At 43.8% G+C, this 19,171-nt stretch overlaps 1 protein-coding gene and 1 long non-coding RNA gene across 8 annotated transcripts in view; one reads left to right on the top strand and one right to left on the bottom strand.

Moving 5' to 3' along the window:
* LOC118391489 (M-phase phosphoprotein 9) overlaps window positions 1–19,171 on the bottom strand; it is an 82,714-nt gene that overhangs the window by 47,647 nt on the left and 15,896 nt on the right. The window lies entirely within an intron of this gene.
* LOC127906366 (uncharacterized) overlaps window positions 1–19,171 on the top strand; it is a 31,000-nt gene that overhangs the window by 8,746 nt on the left and 3,083 nt on the right. The gene's annotated exons all lie outside the window — the stretch shown is intronic.

Genomic DNA, 19,171 nt, shown 5'->3' with positions numbered 1-19,171 from the left:
ATGCATCAGTAGTTACACGGGTTAAACTACTGCTCCGTATGCATCAGTAGTTACACGGGTTATTCTACTGCTCCGTATGCATCAGTAGTTACACGGGTTATTCTACTGCTCCGTATGCATCAGTAGTTACACAGGTTAAACTACTGCTCCGTATGCATCAGTAGTTACACAGGTTAAACTACTGCTCCGTATGCATCAGTAGTTACACGGGTTATTCTACTGCTCCGTATGCATCAGTAGTTACACGGGTTATTCTACTGCACCGTATGCATCAGTAGTTACACGGGTTATCCTACTGCACCGTATGCATCAGTAGTTACACGGGTTATTCTACTGCTCCGTATGCATCAGTAGTTACACGGGTTAAACTACTGCTCCGTATGCATCAGTAGTTACACGGGTTATTCTACTGCTCCGTATGCATCAGTAGTTACACGGGTTATTCTACTGCTCCGTATGCATCAGTAGTTACACGGGTTATTCTACTGCTCCGTATGCATCAGTTACACGGGTTATTCTACTGCTCCGTATGCATCAGTAGTTACACGGGTTATTCTACTGCTCCGTATGCATCAGTAGTTACACGGGTTATTCTACTGCTCCGTATGCATCAGTAGTTACACAGGTTATTCTACTGCTCCGTATGCATCAGTAGTTACACGGGTTATTCTACTGCTCCGTATGCATCAGTTACACAGGTTATTCTACTGCTCCGTATACATCAGTAGTTACACGGGTTATTCTACTGCTCCGTATGCATCAGTTACACGGGTTATTCTACTGCTCCGTATGCATCAGTAGTTACACGGGTTATTCTACTGCTCCGTATGCATCAGTAGTTACACGGGTTATTCTACTGCTCCGTATGCATCAGTAGTTACACGGGTTATTCTACTGCTCCGTATGCATCAGTAGTTACACGGGTTATTCTACTGCTCCGTATGCATCAGTAGTTACACGGGTTATTCTACTGCTCCGTATCCATCAGTAGTTACACGGGTTATTCTACTGCTCCGTATGCATCAGTAGTTACACGGGTTATTCTACTGCTCCGTATGCATCAGTAGTTACACGGGTTATTCTACTGCTCCGTATCCATCAGTAGTTACACGGGTTATTCTACTGCTCCGTATGCATCAGTAGTTACACGGGTTATTCTACTGCTCCGTATGCATCAGTAGTTACACGGGTTATTCTACTGCTCCGTATGCATCAGTAGTTACACGGGTTATTCTACTGCTCCGTATGCATCAGTAGTTACACGGGTTATTCTACTGCTCCGTATGCATCAGTAGTTACACGGGTTATTCTACTGCCCGTATGCATCAGTAGTTACACAGGTTATTCTACTGCTCCGTATGCATCAGTAGTTACACGGGTTATTCTACTGCTCCGTATGCATCAGTAGTTACACGGGTTATTCTACTGCTCCGTATGCATCAGTAGTTACACGGGTTGTTCTACTGCTCCGTATCCATCAGTAGTTACACGGGTTATTCTACTGCTCCGTATGCATCAGTAGTTACACGGGTTATTCTACTGCTCCGTATGCATCAGTAGTTACACGGGTTATTCTACTGCTCCGTATGCATCAGTAGTTACACGGGTTATTCTACTGCTCCGTATGCATCAGTAGTTACACGGGTTATTCTACTGCTCCGTATGCATCAGTAGTTACACAGGTTATTCTACTGCCCGTATGCATCAGTAGTTACACGGGTTATTCTACTGCTCCGTATGCATCAGTAGTTACACAGGTTATTCTACTGCTCCGTATGCATCAGTAGTTACACGGGTTATTCTACTGCTCCGTATGCATCAGTAGTTACACGGGTTATTCTACTGCTCCGTATGCATCAGTAGTTACACGGGTTATTCTACTGCTCCGTATGCATCAGTAGTTACACGGGTTATTCTACTGCCCGTATGCATCAGTAGTTACACGGGTTATTCTACTGCTCCGTATGCATCAGTAGTTACACGGGTTATTCTACTGCTCCGTATGCATCAGTAGTTACACGGGTTATTCTACTGCTCCGTATGCATCAGTAGTTACACGGGTTATTCTACTGCTCCGTATGCATCAGTAGTTACACAGGTTATTCTACTGCTCCGTATGCATCAGTAGTTACACAGGTTATTCTACTGCTCCGTATGCATCAGTAGTTACACGGGTTATTCTACTGCTCCGTATGCATCAGTAGTTACACGGGTTATTCTACTGCTCCGTATGCATCAGTAGTTACACGGGTTATTCTACTGCTCCGTATGCATCAGTAGTTACACGGGTTATTCTACTGCTCCGTATGCATCAGTAGTTACACGGGTTATTCTACTGCTCCGTATGCATCAGTAGTTACACAGGTTATTCTACTGCTCCGTATGAATCAGTAGTTACACGGGTTATTCTACTGCTCCGTATGCATCAGTAGTTACACGGGTTATTCTACTGCTCCGTATGAATCAGTTACACGGGTTATTCTACTGCTCCGTATGCATCAGTAGTTACACGGGTTATTCTACTGCTCCGTATGCATCAGTAGTTACACAGGTTATTCTACTGCTCCGTATGCATCAGTAGTTACACGGGTTATTCTACTGCTCCGTATGCATCAGTAGTTACACAGGTTATTCTACTGCTCCGTATGCATCAGTAGTTACACGGGTTATTCTACTGCTCCGTATGCATCAGTAGTTACACAGGTTATTCTACTGCTCCGTATGCATCAGTTACACAGGTTATTCTACTGCTCCGTATGCATCAGTTACACGGGTTATTCTACTGCTCCGTATGCATCAGTAGTTACACGGGTTATTCTACTGCTCCGTATGCATCAGTAGTTACACAGGTTATTCTACTGCTCCGTATGCATCAGTTACACAGGTTATTCTACTGCTCCGTATGCATCAGTAGTTACACGGGTTATTCTACTGCTCCGTATGCATCAGTAGTTACACGGGTTATTCTACTGCTCCGTATGCATCAGTTACACGGGTTATTCTACTGCTCCGTATGCATCAGTTACACGGGTTATTCTACTGCTCCGTATGCATCAGTAGTTACACAGGTTATTCTACTGCTCCGTATGCATCAGTAGTTACACAGGTTATTCTACTGCTCCGTATGAATCAGTTACACGGGTTATTCTACTGCTCCGTATGCATCAGTAGTTACACGGGTTATTCTACTGCTCCGTATGCATCAGTAGTTACACAGGTTATTCTACTGCTCCGTATGAATCAGTTACACGGGTTATTCTACTGCTCCGTATGCATCAGTAGTTACACGGGTTATTCTACTGCTCCGTATGCATCAGTTACACGGGTTATTCTACTGCTCCGTATGAATCAGTTACACGGGTTATTCTACTGCTCCGTATGCATCAGTAGTTACACAGGTTATTCTACTGCTCCGTATGCATCAGTTACACGGGTTAAACTACTGCTCGTATGCATCAGTAGTTACACGGGTTATTCTACTGCTCCGTATGCATCAGTAGTTACACGGGTTATTCTACTGCTCCGTATGCATCAGTAGTTACACGGGTTATTCTACTGCTCCGTATGCATCAGTAGTTACACAGGTTATTCTACTGCTCCGTATGCATCAGTTACACGGGTTAAACTACTGCTCCGTATGCATCAGTAGTTACACGGGTTATTCTACTGCTCCGTATGCATCAGTAGTTACACGGGTTATTCTACTTCTCCGTATGCATCAGTAGTTACACGGGTTATTCTACTGCTCCGTATGCATCAGTAGTTACACGGGTTATTCTACTGAATCAGTTCCGTATGCATCAGTAGTTACACGGGTTATTCTACTGCTCCGTATGCATCAGTAGTTACACGGGTTATTCTACTGCTCCGTATGCATCAGTAGTTACACGGGTTATTCTACTGCTCCGTATGCATCAGTAGTTACACGGGTTATTCTACTGCTCCGTATGCATCAGTAGTTACACGGGTTATTCTACTGCTCCGTATGCATCAGTAGTTACACGGGTTATTCTACTGCTCCGTATGCATCATCAGTAGTTACATCAGTAGGGTTATTCTACTGCTCCGTATGCATCAGTAGTTACACGGGTTATTCTACTGCTCCGTATGCATCAGTAGTTACACGGGTTATTCTACTGCTCCGTATGCATCAGTAGTTACACAGGTTATTCTACTGCTCCGTATGAATCAGTTACACGGGTTATTCTACTGCTCCGTATGAATCAGTTACACGGGTTATTCTACTGCTCCGTATGCATCAGTAGTTACACAGGTTATTCTACTGCTCCGTATGCATCAGTAGTTACACGGGTTATTCTACTGCTCCGTATGCATCAGTAGTTACACAGGTTATTCTACTGCTCCGTATGCATCAGTAGTTACACGGGTTATTCTACTGCTCCGTATGCATCAGTAGTTACACAGGTTATTCTACTGCTCCGTATGCATCAGTTACAGTTATTCTACTGCTCCGTATATCAGTTACACGGGTTATTCTACTGCTCCGTATGCATCAGTAGTTACACGGGTTATTCTACTGCTCCGTATGCATCAGTAGTTACGGGTTATTCTACTGCTCCGTATGCATCAGTAGTTACACGGGTTATTCTACTGCTCCGTATGAATCAGTTACACGGGTTATTCTACTGCTCCGTATGAATCAGTTACACGGGTTATTCTACTGCTCCGTATGAATCAGTTACACGGGTTATTCTACTGCTCCGTATGCATCAGTAGTTACACAGGTTATTCTACTGCTCCGTATGCATCAGTAGTTACACAGGTTATTCTACTGCTCCGTATGCATCAGTAGTTACACAGGTTATTCTACTGCTCCGTATGAATCAGTTACACGGGTTATTCTACTGCTCCGTATGAATCAGTTACACGGGTTATTCTACTGCTCCGTATGCATCAGTTACACGGGTTATTCTACTGCTCCGTATGCATCAGTAGTTACACGGGTTATTCTACTGCTCCGTATGCATCAGTAGTTACACAGGTTATTCTACTGCTCCGTATGCATCAGTAGTTACACAGGTTATTCTACTGCTCCGTATGCATCAGTAGTTACACGGGTTATTCTACTGCTCCGTATGCATCAGTAGTTACACGGGTTATTCTACTGCTCCGTATGAATCAGTAGTTACACGGGTTATTCTACTGCTCCGTATGCATCAGTAGTTACACGGGTTATTCTACTGCTCCGTATGCATCAGTAGTTACACGGGTTATTCTACTGCTCCGTATGAATCAGTTACACGGGTTATTCTACTGCTCCGTATGAATCAGTAGTTACACGGGTTATTCTACTGCTCCGTATGAATCAGTTACACGGGTTATTCTACTGCTCCGTATGCATCAGTAGTTACACGGGTTATTCTACTGCTCCGTATGCATCAGTAGTTACACAGGTTATTCTACTGCTCCGTATGCATCAGTAGTTACACAGGTTATTCTACTGCTCCGTATGAATCAGTTACACGGGTTATTCTACTGCTCCGTATGCATCAGTAGTTACACGGGTTATTCTACTGCTCCGTATGCATCAGTAGTTACACGGGTTATTCTACTGCTCCGTATGCATCAGTAGTTACACAGGTTATTCTACTGCTCCGTATGCATCAGTAGTTACACAGGTTATTCTACTGCTCCGTATGCATCAGTAGTTACACGGGTTATTCTACTGCTCCGTATGCATCAGTAGTTACACGGGTTATTCTACTGCTCCGTATGCATCAGTAGTTACACGGGTTATTCTACTGCTCCGTATGCATCAGTTACACGGGTTATTCTACTGCTCCGTATGAATCAGTTACACGGGTTATTCTACTGCTCCGTATGAATCAGTTACACGGGTTATTCTACTGCTCCGTATGCATCAGTAGTTACACAGGTTATTCTACTGCTCCGTATGCATCAGTAGTTACACAGGTTATTCTACTGCTCCGTATGCATCAGTAGTTACACAGGTTATTCTACTGCTCCGTATGAATCAGTTACACGGGTTATTCTACTGCTCCGTATGCATCAGTAGTTACACGGGTTATTCTACTGCTCCGTATGCATCAGTTACACAGGTTATTCTACTGCTCCGTATGCATCAGTAGTTACACGGGTTATTCTACTGCTCCGTATGCATCAGTAGTTACACGGGTTATTCTACTGCTCCGTATGCATCAGTAGTTACACGGGTTATTCTACTGCTCCGTATGCATCAGTAGTTACACAGGTTATTCTACTGCTCCGTATGCATCAGTAGTTACACAGGTTATTCTACTGCTCCGTATGCATCAGTAGTTACACGGGTTATTCTACTGCTCCGTATGCATCAGTAGTTACACGGGTTATTCTACTGCTCCGTATGCATCAGTAGTTACACGGGTTATTCTACTGCTCCGTATGAATCAGTAGTTACACAGGTTATTCTACTGCTCCGTATGCATCAGTAGTTACACGGGTTATTCTACTGCTCCGTATGCATCAGTAGTTACACGGGTTATTCTACTGCTCCGTATGCATCAGTAGTTACGGGTTATTCTACTGCTCCGTATGCATCAGTAGTTACACGGGTTATTCTACTGCTCCGTATGCATCAGTAGTTACACGGGTTATTCTACTGCTCCGTATGCATCAGTAGTTACACGGGTTATTCTACTGCTCCGTATGCATCAGTAGTTACACGGGTTATTCTACTTCTCCGTATGCATCAGTAGTTACACGGGTTATTCTACTGCTCCGTATGCATCAGTAGTTACACGGGTTATTCTACTGCTCCGTATGCATCAGTAGTTACACGGGTTATTCTACTGCTCCGTATGCATCAGTAGTTACACGGGTTATTCTACTGCTCCGTATGCATCAGTAGTTACACGGGTTATTCTACTGCTCCGTATGCATCAGTAGTTACACGGGTTATTCTACTGCTCCGTATGCATCAGTAGTTACACGGGTTATTCTACTGCTCCGTATGCATCAGTAGTTACACGGGTTATTCTACTGCTCCGTATGCATCAGTAGTTACACGGGTTATTCTACTGCTCCGTATGCATCAGTAGTTACACGGGTTATTCTACTGCTCCGTATGCATCAGTAGTTACACGGGTTATTCTACTGCTCCGTATGCATCAGTAGTTACACAGGTTATTCTACTGCTCCGTATGCATCAGTAGTTACACGGGTTATTCTACTGCTCCGTATGCATCAGTAGTACACGGGTTATTCTACTGCTCCGTATGAAATCAGTTACACGGGTTATTCTACTGCTCCGTATGCATCAGTAGTTACACAGGTTATTCTACTGCTCCGTATGCATCAGTAGTTACACAGGTTATTCTACTGCTCCGTATGCATCAGTAGTTACACGGGTTATTCTACTGCTCCGTATGCATCAGTAGTTACACGGGTTATTCTACTGCTCCGTATGCATCAGTAGTTACACGGGTTATTCTACTGCTCCGTATGAATCAGTAGTTACACAGGTTATTCTACTGCTCCGTATGCATCAGTAGTTACACGGGTTATTCTACTGCTCCGTATGCATCAGTAGTTACACGGGTTATTCTACTGCTCCGTATGCATCAGTAGTTACACGGGTTATTCTACTGCTCCGTATGAATCAGTAGTTACACGGGTTATTCTACTGCTCCGTATGCATCAGTAGTTACGGGTTATTCTACTGCTCCGTATGCATCAGTAGTTACACGGGTTATTCTACTGCTCCGTATGAATCAGTAGTTACACGGGTTATTCTACTGCTCCGTATGAATCAGTTACACGGGTTATTCTACTGCTCCGTATGAATCAGTTACACGGGTTATTCTACTGCTCCGTATGCATCAGTAGTTACACAGGTTATTCTACTGCTCCGTATGCATCAGTAGTTACACAGGTTATTCTACTGCTCCGTATGCATCAGTAGTTACACAGGTTATTCTACTGCTCCGTATGAATCAGTTACACGGGTTATTCTACTGCTCCGTATGCATCAGTTACACGGGTTATTCTACTGCTCCGTATGCATCAGTAGTTACACGGGTTATTCTACTGCTCCGTATGCATCAGTAGTTACACAGGTTATTCTACTGCTCCGTATGAATCAGTAGTTACACAGGTTATTCTACTGCTCCGTATGCATCAGTAGTTACACGGGTTATTCTACTGCTCCGTATGCATCAGTAGTTACACGGGTTATTCTACTGCTCCGTATGCATCAGTAGTTACACGGGTTATTCTACTGCTCCGTATGCATCAGTTACACGGGTTATTCTACTGCTCCGTATGAATCAGTTACGGGTTATTCTACTGCTCCGTATGAATCAGTTACACGGGTTATTCTACTGCTCCGTATGCATCAGTAGTTACACAGGTTATTCTACTGCTCCGTATGCATCAGTAGTTACACAGGTTATTCTACTGCTCCGTATGCATCAGTAGTTACACAGGTTATTCTACTGCTCCGTATGAATCAGTTACACGGGTTATTCTACTGCTCCGTATGCATCAGTAGTTACACGGGTTATTCTACTGCTCCGTATGCATCAGTTACACGGGTTATTCTACTGCTCCGTATGCATCAGTAGTTACACGGGTTATTCTACTGCTCCGTATGAATCAGTAGTTACACAGGTTATTCTACTGCTCCGTATGCATCAGTAGTTACACGGGTTATTCTACTGCTCCGTATGCATCAGTAGTTACACGGGTTATTCTACTGCTCCGTATGAATCAGTAGTTACACAGGTTATTCTACTGCTCCGTATGCATCAGTAGTTACACGGGTTATTCTACTGCTCCGTATGCATCAGTAGTTACACGGGTTATTCTACTGCTCCGTATGCATCAGTAGTTACACGGGTTATTCTACTGCTCCGTATGCATCAGTAGTTACACAGGTTATTCTACTGCTCCGTATGAATCAGTAGTTACACAGGTTATTCTACTGCTCCGTATGCATCAGTAGTTACACGGGTTATTCTACTGCTCCGTATGCATCAGTTACACGGGTTATTCTACTGCTCCGTATGCATCAGTAGTTACACGGGTTATTCTACTGCTCCGTATGAATCAGTAGTTACACAGGTTATTCTACTGCTCCGTATGCATCAGTAGTTACACGGGTTATTCTACTGCTCCGTATGCATCAGTAGTTACACGGGTTATTCTACTGCTCCGTATGAATCAGTAGTTACACGGGTTATTCTACTGCTCCGTATGCATCAGTAGTTACACGGGTTATTCTACTGCTCCGTATGCATCAGTAGTTACACGGGTTATTCTACTGCTCCGTATGCATCAGTAGTTACACGGGTTATTCTACTGCTCCGTATGCATCAGTAGTTACACGGGTTATTCTACTTCTCCGTATGCATCAGTAGTTACACGGGTTATTCTACTGCTCCGTATGCATCAGTAGTTACACGGGTTATTCTACTGCTCCGTATGCATCAGTAGTTACACGGGTTATTCTACTGCTCCGTATGCATCAGTAGTTACACGGGTTATTCTACTGCTCCGTATGCATCAGTAGTTACACGGGTTATTCTACTGCTCCGTATGCATCAGTAGTTACACGGGTTATTCTACTGCTCCGTATGCATCAGTAGTTACACGGGTTATTCTACTGCTCCGTATGAATCAGTAGTTACACGGGTTATTCTACTGCTCCGTATGCATCAGTAGTTACACGGGTTATTCTACTGCTCCGTATGCATCAGTAGTTACACGGGTTATTCTACTGCTCCGTATGCATCAGTAGTTACACGGGTTATTCTACTGCTCCGTATGAATCAGTAGTTACACAGGTTATTCTACTGCTCCGTATGCATCAGTAGTTACACGGGTTATTCTACTGCTCCGTATGCATCAGTAGTTACACGGGTTATTCTACTGCTCCGTATGAATCAGTTACACGGGTTATTCTACTGCTCCGTATGAATCAGTTACACGGGTTATTCTACTGCTCCGTATGCATCAGTAGTTACACAGGTTATTCTACTGCTCCGTATGCATCAGTAGTTACACAGGTTATTCTACTGCTCCGTATGCATCAGTAGTTACACAGGTTATTCTACTGCTCCGTATGAATCAGTTACACGGGTTATTCTACTGCTCCGTATGCATCAGTAGTTACACGGGTTATTCTACTGCTCCGTATGCATCAGTAGTTACACGGGTTATTCTACTGCTCCGTATGCATCAGTAGTTACACGGGTTATTCTACTGCTCCGTATGCATCAGTAGTTACACGGGTTATTCTACTGCTCCGTATGCATCAGTAGTTACACGGGTTATTCTACTGCTCCGTATGCATCAGTAGTTACATCGGGTTATTCTACTGCTCCGTATGCATCAGTAGTTACGGGTTATTCTACTGCTCCGTATGCATCAGTAGTTACACGGGTTATTCTACTGCTCCGTATGCATCAGTAGTTACACGGGTTATTCTACTGCTCCGTATGAATCAGTAGTTACACGGGTTATTCTACTGCTCCGTATGCATCAGTAGTTACACGGGTTATTCTACTGCTCCGTATGCATCAGTAGTTACACGGGTTATTCTACTGCTCCGTATGCATCAGTAGTTACACGGGTTATTCTACTGCTCCGTATGCATCAGTTACGGGTTATTCTACTGCTCCGTATGCATCAGTTACACGGGTTATTCTACTGCTCCGTATGAATCAGTTACACGGGTTATTCTACTGCTCCGTATGCATCAGTAGTTACACGGGTTATTCTACTGCTCCGTATGCATCAGTAGTTACACGGGTTATTCTACTGCTCCGTATGCATCAGTAGTTACACAGGTTATTCTACTGCTCCGTATGCATCAGTAGTTACACAGGTTATTCTACTGCTCCGTATGAATCAGTTACACGGGTTATTCTACTGCTCCGTATGCATCAGTAGTTACACGGGTTATTCTACTGCTCCGTATGCATCAGTAGTTACACGGGTTATTCTACTGCTCCGTATGCATCAGTTACACGGGTTATTCTACTGCTCCGTATGCATCAGTAGTTACACGGGTTATTCTACTGCTCCGTATGCATCAGTAGTTACACGGGTTATTCTACTGCTCCGTATGCATCAGTAGTTACACGGGTTATTCTACTGCTCCGTATGCATCAGTAGTTACACGGGTTATTCTACTGCTCCGTATGCATCAGTAGTTACGGGTTATTCTACTGCTCCGTATGCATCAGTAGTTACACGGGTTATTCTACTTCTCCGTATGCATCAGTAGTTACACGGGTTATTCTACTGCTCCGTATGCATCAGTAGTTACACGGGTTATTCTACTGCTCCGTATGCATCAGTAGTTACACGGGTTATTCTACTGCTCCGTATGCATCAGTAGTTACACGGGTTATTCTACTGCTCCGTATGCATCAGTAGTTACACGGGTTATTCTACTGCTCCGTATGCATCAGTAGTTACACGGGTTATTCTACTGCTCCGTATGCATCAGTAGTTACACGGGTTATTCTACTGCTCCGTATGCATCAGTTACACGGGTTATTCTACTGCTCCGTATGCATCAGTTACACGGGTTATTCTACTGCTCCGTATGCATCAGTAGTTACACGGGTTATTCTACTGCTCCGTATGAATCAGTAGTTACACGGGTTATTCTACTGCTCCGTATGCATCAGTAGTTACACGGGTTATTCTACTGCTCCGTATGCATCAGTAGTTACACGGGTTATTCTACTGCTCCGTATGCATCAGTAGTTACACGGGTTATTCTACTGCTCCGTATGCATCAGTAGTTACACGGGTTATTCTACTGCTCCGTATGAATCAGTTACACGGGTTATTCTACTGCTCCGTATGAATCAGTTACACGGGTTATTCTACTGCTCCGTATGAATCAGTTACACGGGTTATTCTACTGCTCCGTATGCATCAGTAGTTACACAGGTTATTCTACTGCTCCGTATGCATCAGTTACACAGGTTATTCTACTGCTCCGTATGCATCAGTTACACGGGTTATTCTACTGCTCCGTATGCATCAGTTACACGGGTTATTCTACTGCTCCGTATGCATCAGTTACACAGGTTATTCTACTGCTCCGTATGAATCAGTAGTTACACGGGTTATTCTACTGCTCCGTATGCATCAGTAGTTACACGGGTTATTCTACTGCTCCGTATGCATCAGTAGTTACACGGGTTATTCTACTGCTCCGTATGCATCAGTAGTTACACGGGTTATTCTACTGCTCCGTATGCATCAGTAGTTACACGGGTTATTCTACTGCTCCGTATGCATCAGTAGTTACACGGGTTATTCTACTGCTCCGTATGCATCAGTAGTTACACGGGTTATTCTACTGCTCCGTATGCATCAGTAGTTACGGGTTATTCTACTGCTCCGTATGCATCAGTTACACGGGTTATTCTACTGCTCCGTATGAATCAGTTACACGGGTTATTCTACTGCTCCGTATGAATCAGTTACACGGGTTATTCTACTGCTCCGTATGCATCAGTAGTTACACAGGTTATTCTACTGCTCCGTATGCATCAGTAGTTACACAGGTTATTCTACTGCTCCGTATGCATCAGTAGTTACACAGGTTATTCTACTGCTCCGTATGAATCAGTTACACGGGTTATTCTACTGCTCCGTATGCATCAGTAGTTACACGGGTTATTCTACTGCTCCGTATGCATCAGTAGTTACACGGGTTATTCTACTGCTCCGTATGCATCAGTAGTTACACGGGTTATTCTACTGCTCCGTATGCATCAGTAGTTACGGGTTATTCTACTGCTCCGTATGCATCAGTAGTTACACGGGTTATTCTACTGCTCCGTATGAATCAGTTACACGGGTTATTCTACTGCTCCGTATGCATCAGTAGTTACACAGGTTATTCTACTGCTCCGTATGCATCAGTTACACGGGTTATTCTACTGCTCCGTATGCATCAGTAGTTACACGGGTTATTCTACTGCTCCGTATGCATCAGTAGTTACACAGGTTATTCTACTGCTCCGTATGCATCAGTAGTTACACAGGTTTTCTACTGCTCCGTATGCATCAGTTACACGGGTTATTCTACTGCTCCGTATGAATCAGTAGTTACACGGGTTATTCTACTGCTCCGTATGAATCAGTTACGGGTTATTCTACTGCTCCGTATGCATCAGTAGTTACACAGGTTATTCTACTGCTCCGTATGCATCAGTAGTTACACAGGTTATTCTACTGCTCCGTATGCATCAGTAGTTACACAGGTTATTCTACTGCTCCGTATGAATCAGTTACACGGGTTATTCTACTGCTCCGTATGCATCAGTAGTTACACGGGTTATTCTACTGCTCCGTATGCATCAGTTACACAGGTTATTCTACTGCTCCGTATGCATCAGTAGTTACACGGGTTATTCTACTGCTCCGTATGCATCAGTAGTTACACGGGTTATTCTACTGCTCCGTATGCATCAGTAGTTACACGGGTTATTCTACTGCTCCGTATGCATCAGTAGTTACACAGGTTATTCTACTGCTCCGTATGAATCAGTAGTTACACAGGTTATTCTACTGCTCCGTATGCATCAGTAGTTACACGGGTTATTCTACTGCTCCGTATGCATCAGTTACACGGGTTATTCTACTGCTCCGTATGAATCAGTAGTTACACAGGTTATTCTACTGCTCCGTATGCATCAGTAGTTACACGGGTTATTCTACTGCTCCGTATGCATCAGTAGTTACACAGGTTATTCTACTGCTCCGTATGAATCAGTAGTTACACAGGTTATTCTACTGCTCCGTATGCATCAGTAGTTACACGGGTTATTCTACTGCTCCGTATGCATCAGTTACGGGTTATTCTACTGCTCCGTATGCATCAGTTAGTTACACAGTAGGTTATTCTACTGCTCCGTATGCATCAGTAGTTACACGGGTTATTCTACTGCTACTGCCGTATGCATCAGTAGTTACACGGGTTATTCTACTGCTCCGTATGCATCAGTAGTTACACGGGTTATTCTACTGCTCCGTATGCATCAGTAGTTACACGGGTTATTCTACTGCTCCGTATGCATCAGTAGTTACACGGGTTATTCTACTGCTCCGTATGCATCAGTAGTTACACGGGTTATTCTACTGCTCCGTATGAATCAGTTACACGGGTTATTCTACTGCTCCGTATGCATCAGTAGTTACACGGGTTATTCTACTGCTCCGTATGCATCAGTTACACAGGTTATTCTACTGCTCCGTATGCATCAGTAGTTACACGGGTTATTCTACTGCTCCGTATGCATCAGTAGTTACACGGGTTATTCTACTGCTCCGTATGCATCAGTAGTTACACGGGTTATTCTACTGCTCCGTATGCATCAGTAGTTACACGGGTTATTCTACTGCTCCGTATGCATCAGTAGTTACACGGGTTATTCTACTGCTCCGTATGAATCAGTAGTTACACAGGTTATTCTACTGCTCCGTATGCATCAGTAGTTACACGGGTTATTCTACTGCTCCGTATGCATCAGTTACACGGGTTATTCTACTGCTCCGTATGCATCAGTAGTTACACAGGTTATTCTACTGCTCCGTATGAATCAGTAGTTACACGGGTTATTCTACTGCTCCGTATGCATCAGTAGTTACACGGGTTATTCTACTGCTCCGTATGCATCAGTAGTTACACGGGTTATTCTACTGCTCCGTATGAATCAGTAGTTACACAGGTTATTCTACTGCTCCGTATGCATCAGTAGTTACACGGGTTATTCTACTGCTCCGTATGCATCAGTAGTTACACGGGTTATTCTACTGCTCCGTATGCATCAGTAGTTACACGGGTTATTCTACTGCTCCGTATGCATCAGTAGTTACACGGGTTATTCTACTGCTCCGTATGCATCAGTAGTTACACGGGTTATTCTACTGCTCCGTATGCATCAGTAGTTACACGGGTTATTCTACTGCTCCGTATGCATCAGTAGTTACACGGGTTATTCTACTGCTCCGTATGCATCAGTAGTTACACGGGTTATTCTACTGCTCCGTATGCATCAGTAGTTACACGGGTTATTCTACTGCTCCGTATGCATCAGTAGTTACACGGGTTATTCTACTGCTCCGTATGCATCAGTAGTTACACGGGTTATTCTACTGCTCCGTATGCATCAGTAGTTACACGGGTTACTCTACTGCTCCGTATGCATCAGTAGTTACACGGGTTATTCTACTGCTCCGTATGCATCAGTAGTTACACGGGTTATTCTACTGCTCCGTATGCATCAGTAGTTACACAGGTTATTCTACTGCTCCGTATGCATCAGTAGTTACACGGGTTATTCTACTGCTCCGTATGAATCAGTTACACGGGTTATTCTACTGCTCCGTATGAATCAGTTACACGGGTTATTCTACTGCTCCGTATGCATCAGTAGTTACACAGGTTATTCTACTGCTCCGTATGCATCAGTAGTTACACAGGTTATTCTACTGCTCCGTATGCATCAGTAGTTACACAGGTTATTCTACTGCGCCGTATGAATCAGTTACGGGTTATTCTACTGCTCCGTATGCATCAGTAGTTACACGGGTTATTCTACTGCTCCGTATGCATCAGTTACACAGGTTATTCTACTGCTCCGTATGCATCAGTAGTTACACGGGTTATTCTACTGCTCCGTATGCATCAGTAGTTACACGGGTTATTCTACTGCTCCGTATGCATCAGTAGTTACACGGGTTATTCTACTGCTCCGTATGCATCAGTAGTTACACGGGTTATTCTACTGCTCCGTATGCATCAGTAGTTACACGGGTTATTCTACTGCTCCGTATGCATCAGTAGTTACACGGGTTATTCTACTGCTCCGTATGCATCAGTAGTTACACGGGTTATTCTACTGCTCCGTATGCATCAGTAGTTACACGGGTTATTCTACTGCTCCGTATGCATCAGTAGTTACACGGGTTATTCTACTGCTCCGTATGAATCAGTTACACGGGTTATTCTACTGCTCCGTATGAATCAGTTACACGGGTTATTCTACTGCTCCGTATGAATCAGTTACACGGGTTATTCTACTGCTCCGTATGCATCAGTAGTTACACAGGTTATTCTACTGCTCCGTATGCATCAGTAGTTACACAGGTTATTCTACTGCTCCGTATGCATCAGTAGTTACACAGGTTATTCTACTGCTCCGTATGCATCAGTAGTTACACAGGTTATTCTACTGCTCCGTATGCATCAGTAGTTACACGGGTTATTCTACTGCTCCGTATGCATCAGTAGTTACACGGGTTATTCTACTGCTCCGTATGAATCAGTAGTTACACGGGTTATTCTACTGCTCCGTATGCATCAGTAGTTACACGGGTTATTCTACTGCTCCGTATGCATCAGTAGTTACACGGGTTATTCTACTGCTCCGTATGCATCAGTAGTTACACGGGTTATTCTACTGCTCCGTATGCATCAGTAGTTACACGGGTTATTCTACTGCTCCGTATGAATCAGTTACACGGGTTATTCTACTGCTCCGTATGCATCAGTTACACAGGTTATTCTACTGCTCCGTATGCATCAGTTACACGGGTTATTCTACTGCTCCGTATGCATCAGTAGTTACACGGGTTATTCTACTGCTCCGTATGCATCAGTAGTTACACAGGTTATTCTACTGCTCCGTATGCATCAGTAGTTACACAGGTTTTTCTACTGCTCCGTATGCATCAGTTACACAGGTTATTCTACTGCTCCGTATGCATCAGTTACACGGGTTATTCTACTGCTCCGTATGCATCAGTAGTTACACGGGTTATTCTACTGCTCCGTATGCATCAGTTACACGGGTTATTCTACTGCTCCGTATGCATCAGTTACACAGGTTATTCTACTGCTCCGTATGCATCAGTAGTTACACGGGTTATTCTACTGCTCCGTATGCATCCGTATGCATCAGTTACACGGGTTATTCTACTGCTCCGTATGAATCAGTTAGACAGGTTATTCTACTGCTCCGTATGAATCAGTAGTTACACAGGTTATTCTACTGCTCCGTATGCATCAGTAGTTACACGGGTTATTCTACTGCTCCGTATGCATCAGTAGTTACACGGGTTATTCTACTGCTCCGTATGCATCAGTAGTTACACGGGTTATTCTACTGCTCCGTATGCATCAGTAGTTACACGGGTTATTCTACTGCTCCGTATGCATCAGTAGTTACACGGGTTATTCTACTGCTCCGTATGCATCAGTAGTTACACAGGTTATTCTACTGCTCCGTATGAATCAGTAGTTACACAGGTTATTCTACTGCTCCGTATGCATCAGTAGTTACACGGGTTATTCTACTGCTCCGTATGCATCAGTTACACGGGTTATTCTACTGCTCCGTATGCATCAGTAGTTACACAGGTTATTCTACTGCTCCGTATGAATCAGTAGTTACACAGGTTATTCTACTGCTCCGTATGCATCAGTAGTTACACGGGTTATTCTACTGCTCCGTATGCATCAGTAGTTACACAGGTTATTCTACTGCTCCGTATGAATCAGTAGTTACACAGGTTATTCTACTGCTCCGTATGCATCAGTAGTTACACGGGTTATTCTACTGCTCCGTATGCATCAGTAGTTACACGGGTTATTCTACTGCTCCGTATGCATCAGTAGTTACACGGGTTATTCTACTGCTCCGTATGCATCAGTAGTTACACGGGTTATTCTACTGCTCCGTATGCATCAGTAGTTACACGGGTTATTCTACTGCTCCGTATGCATCAGTAGTTACACGGGTTATTCTACTTCTCCGTATGCATCAGTAGTTACACGGGTTATTCTACTGCTCCGTATGCATCAGTAGTTACACGGGTTATTCTACTGCTCCGTATGCATCAGTAGTTACACGGGTTATTCTACTGCTCCGTATGCATCAGTAGTTACACGGGTTATTCTACTGCTCCGTATGCATCAGTAGTTACACGGGTTATTCTACTGCTCCGTATGCATCAGTAGTTACACGGGTTACTCTACTGCTCCGTATACATCAGTAGTTACACGGGTTATTCTACTGCTCCGTATGCATCAGTAGTTACACGGGTTATTCTACTGCTCCGTATGCATCAGTAGTTACACAGGTTATTCTACTGCTCCGTATGCATCAGTAGTTACACGGGTTATTCTACTGCTCCGTATGAATCAGTTACACGGGTTATTCTACTGCTCCGTATGAATCAGTTACACGGGTTATTCTACTGCTCCGTATGCATCAGTAGTTACACAGGTTATTCTACTGCTCCGTATGCATCAGTAGTTACACGGGTTATTCTACTGCTCCGTATGCATCAGTAGTTACACAGGTTATTCTACTGCTCCGTATGAATCAGTTACACGGGTTATTCTACTGCTCCGTATGCATCAGTAGTTACACGGGTTATTCTACTGCTCCGTATGCATCAGTTACACAGGTTATTCTACTGCTCCGTATGCATCAGTAGTTACACGGGTTATTCTACTGCTCCGTATGCATCAGTAGTTACACAGGTTATTCTACTGCTCCGTATGCATCAGTAGTTACACGGGTTATTCTACTGCTCCGTATGCATCAGTAGTTACACGGGTTATTCTACTGCTCCGTATGCATCAGTAGTTACACGGGTTATTCTACTGCTCCGTATGCATCAGTAGTTACACAGGTTATTCTACTGCTCCGTATGAATCAGTTACACGGGTTATTCTACTGCTCCGTATGCATCAGTAGTTACACGGGTTATTCTACTGCTCCGTATGAATCAGTAGTTACACGGGTTATTCTACTGCTCCGTATGCATCAGTAGTTACACGGGTTATTCTACTGCTCCGTATGCATCAGTAGTTACACGGGTTATTCTACTGCTCCGTATGCATCAGTAGTTACACGGGTTATTCTACTGCTCCGTATGCATCAGTAGTTACACGGGTTATTCTACTGCTCCGTATGAATCAGTTACACGGGTTATTCTACTGCTCCGTATGCATCAGTTACACAGGTTATTCTACTGCTCCGTATGCATCAGTTACACGGGTTATTCTACTGCTCCGTATGCATCAGTAGTTACACGGGTTATTCTACTGCTCCGTATGCATCAGTAGTTACACAGGTTATTCTACTGCTCCGTATGCATCAGTAGTTACACA

This window comes from Oncorhynchus keta, chromosome 12 (assembly GCF_023373465.1).
Source record: "Oncorhynchus keta strain PuntledgeMale-10-30-2019 chromosome 12, Oket_V2, whole genome shotgun sequence".
Lineage (NCBI taxonomy): Eukaryota > Metazoa > Chordata > Actinopteri > Salmoniformes > Salmonidae > Oncorhynchus > Oncorhynchus keta.
The sequence above is the reverse complement of the archived record's forward strand: the minus strand, read 5'-3'. Positions and strand labels throughout refer to the sequence as shown.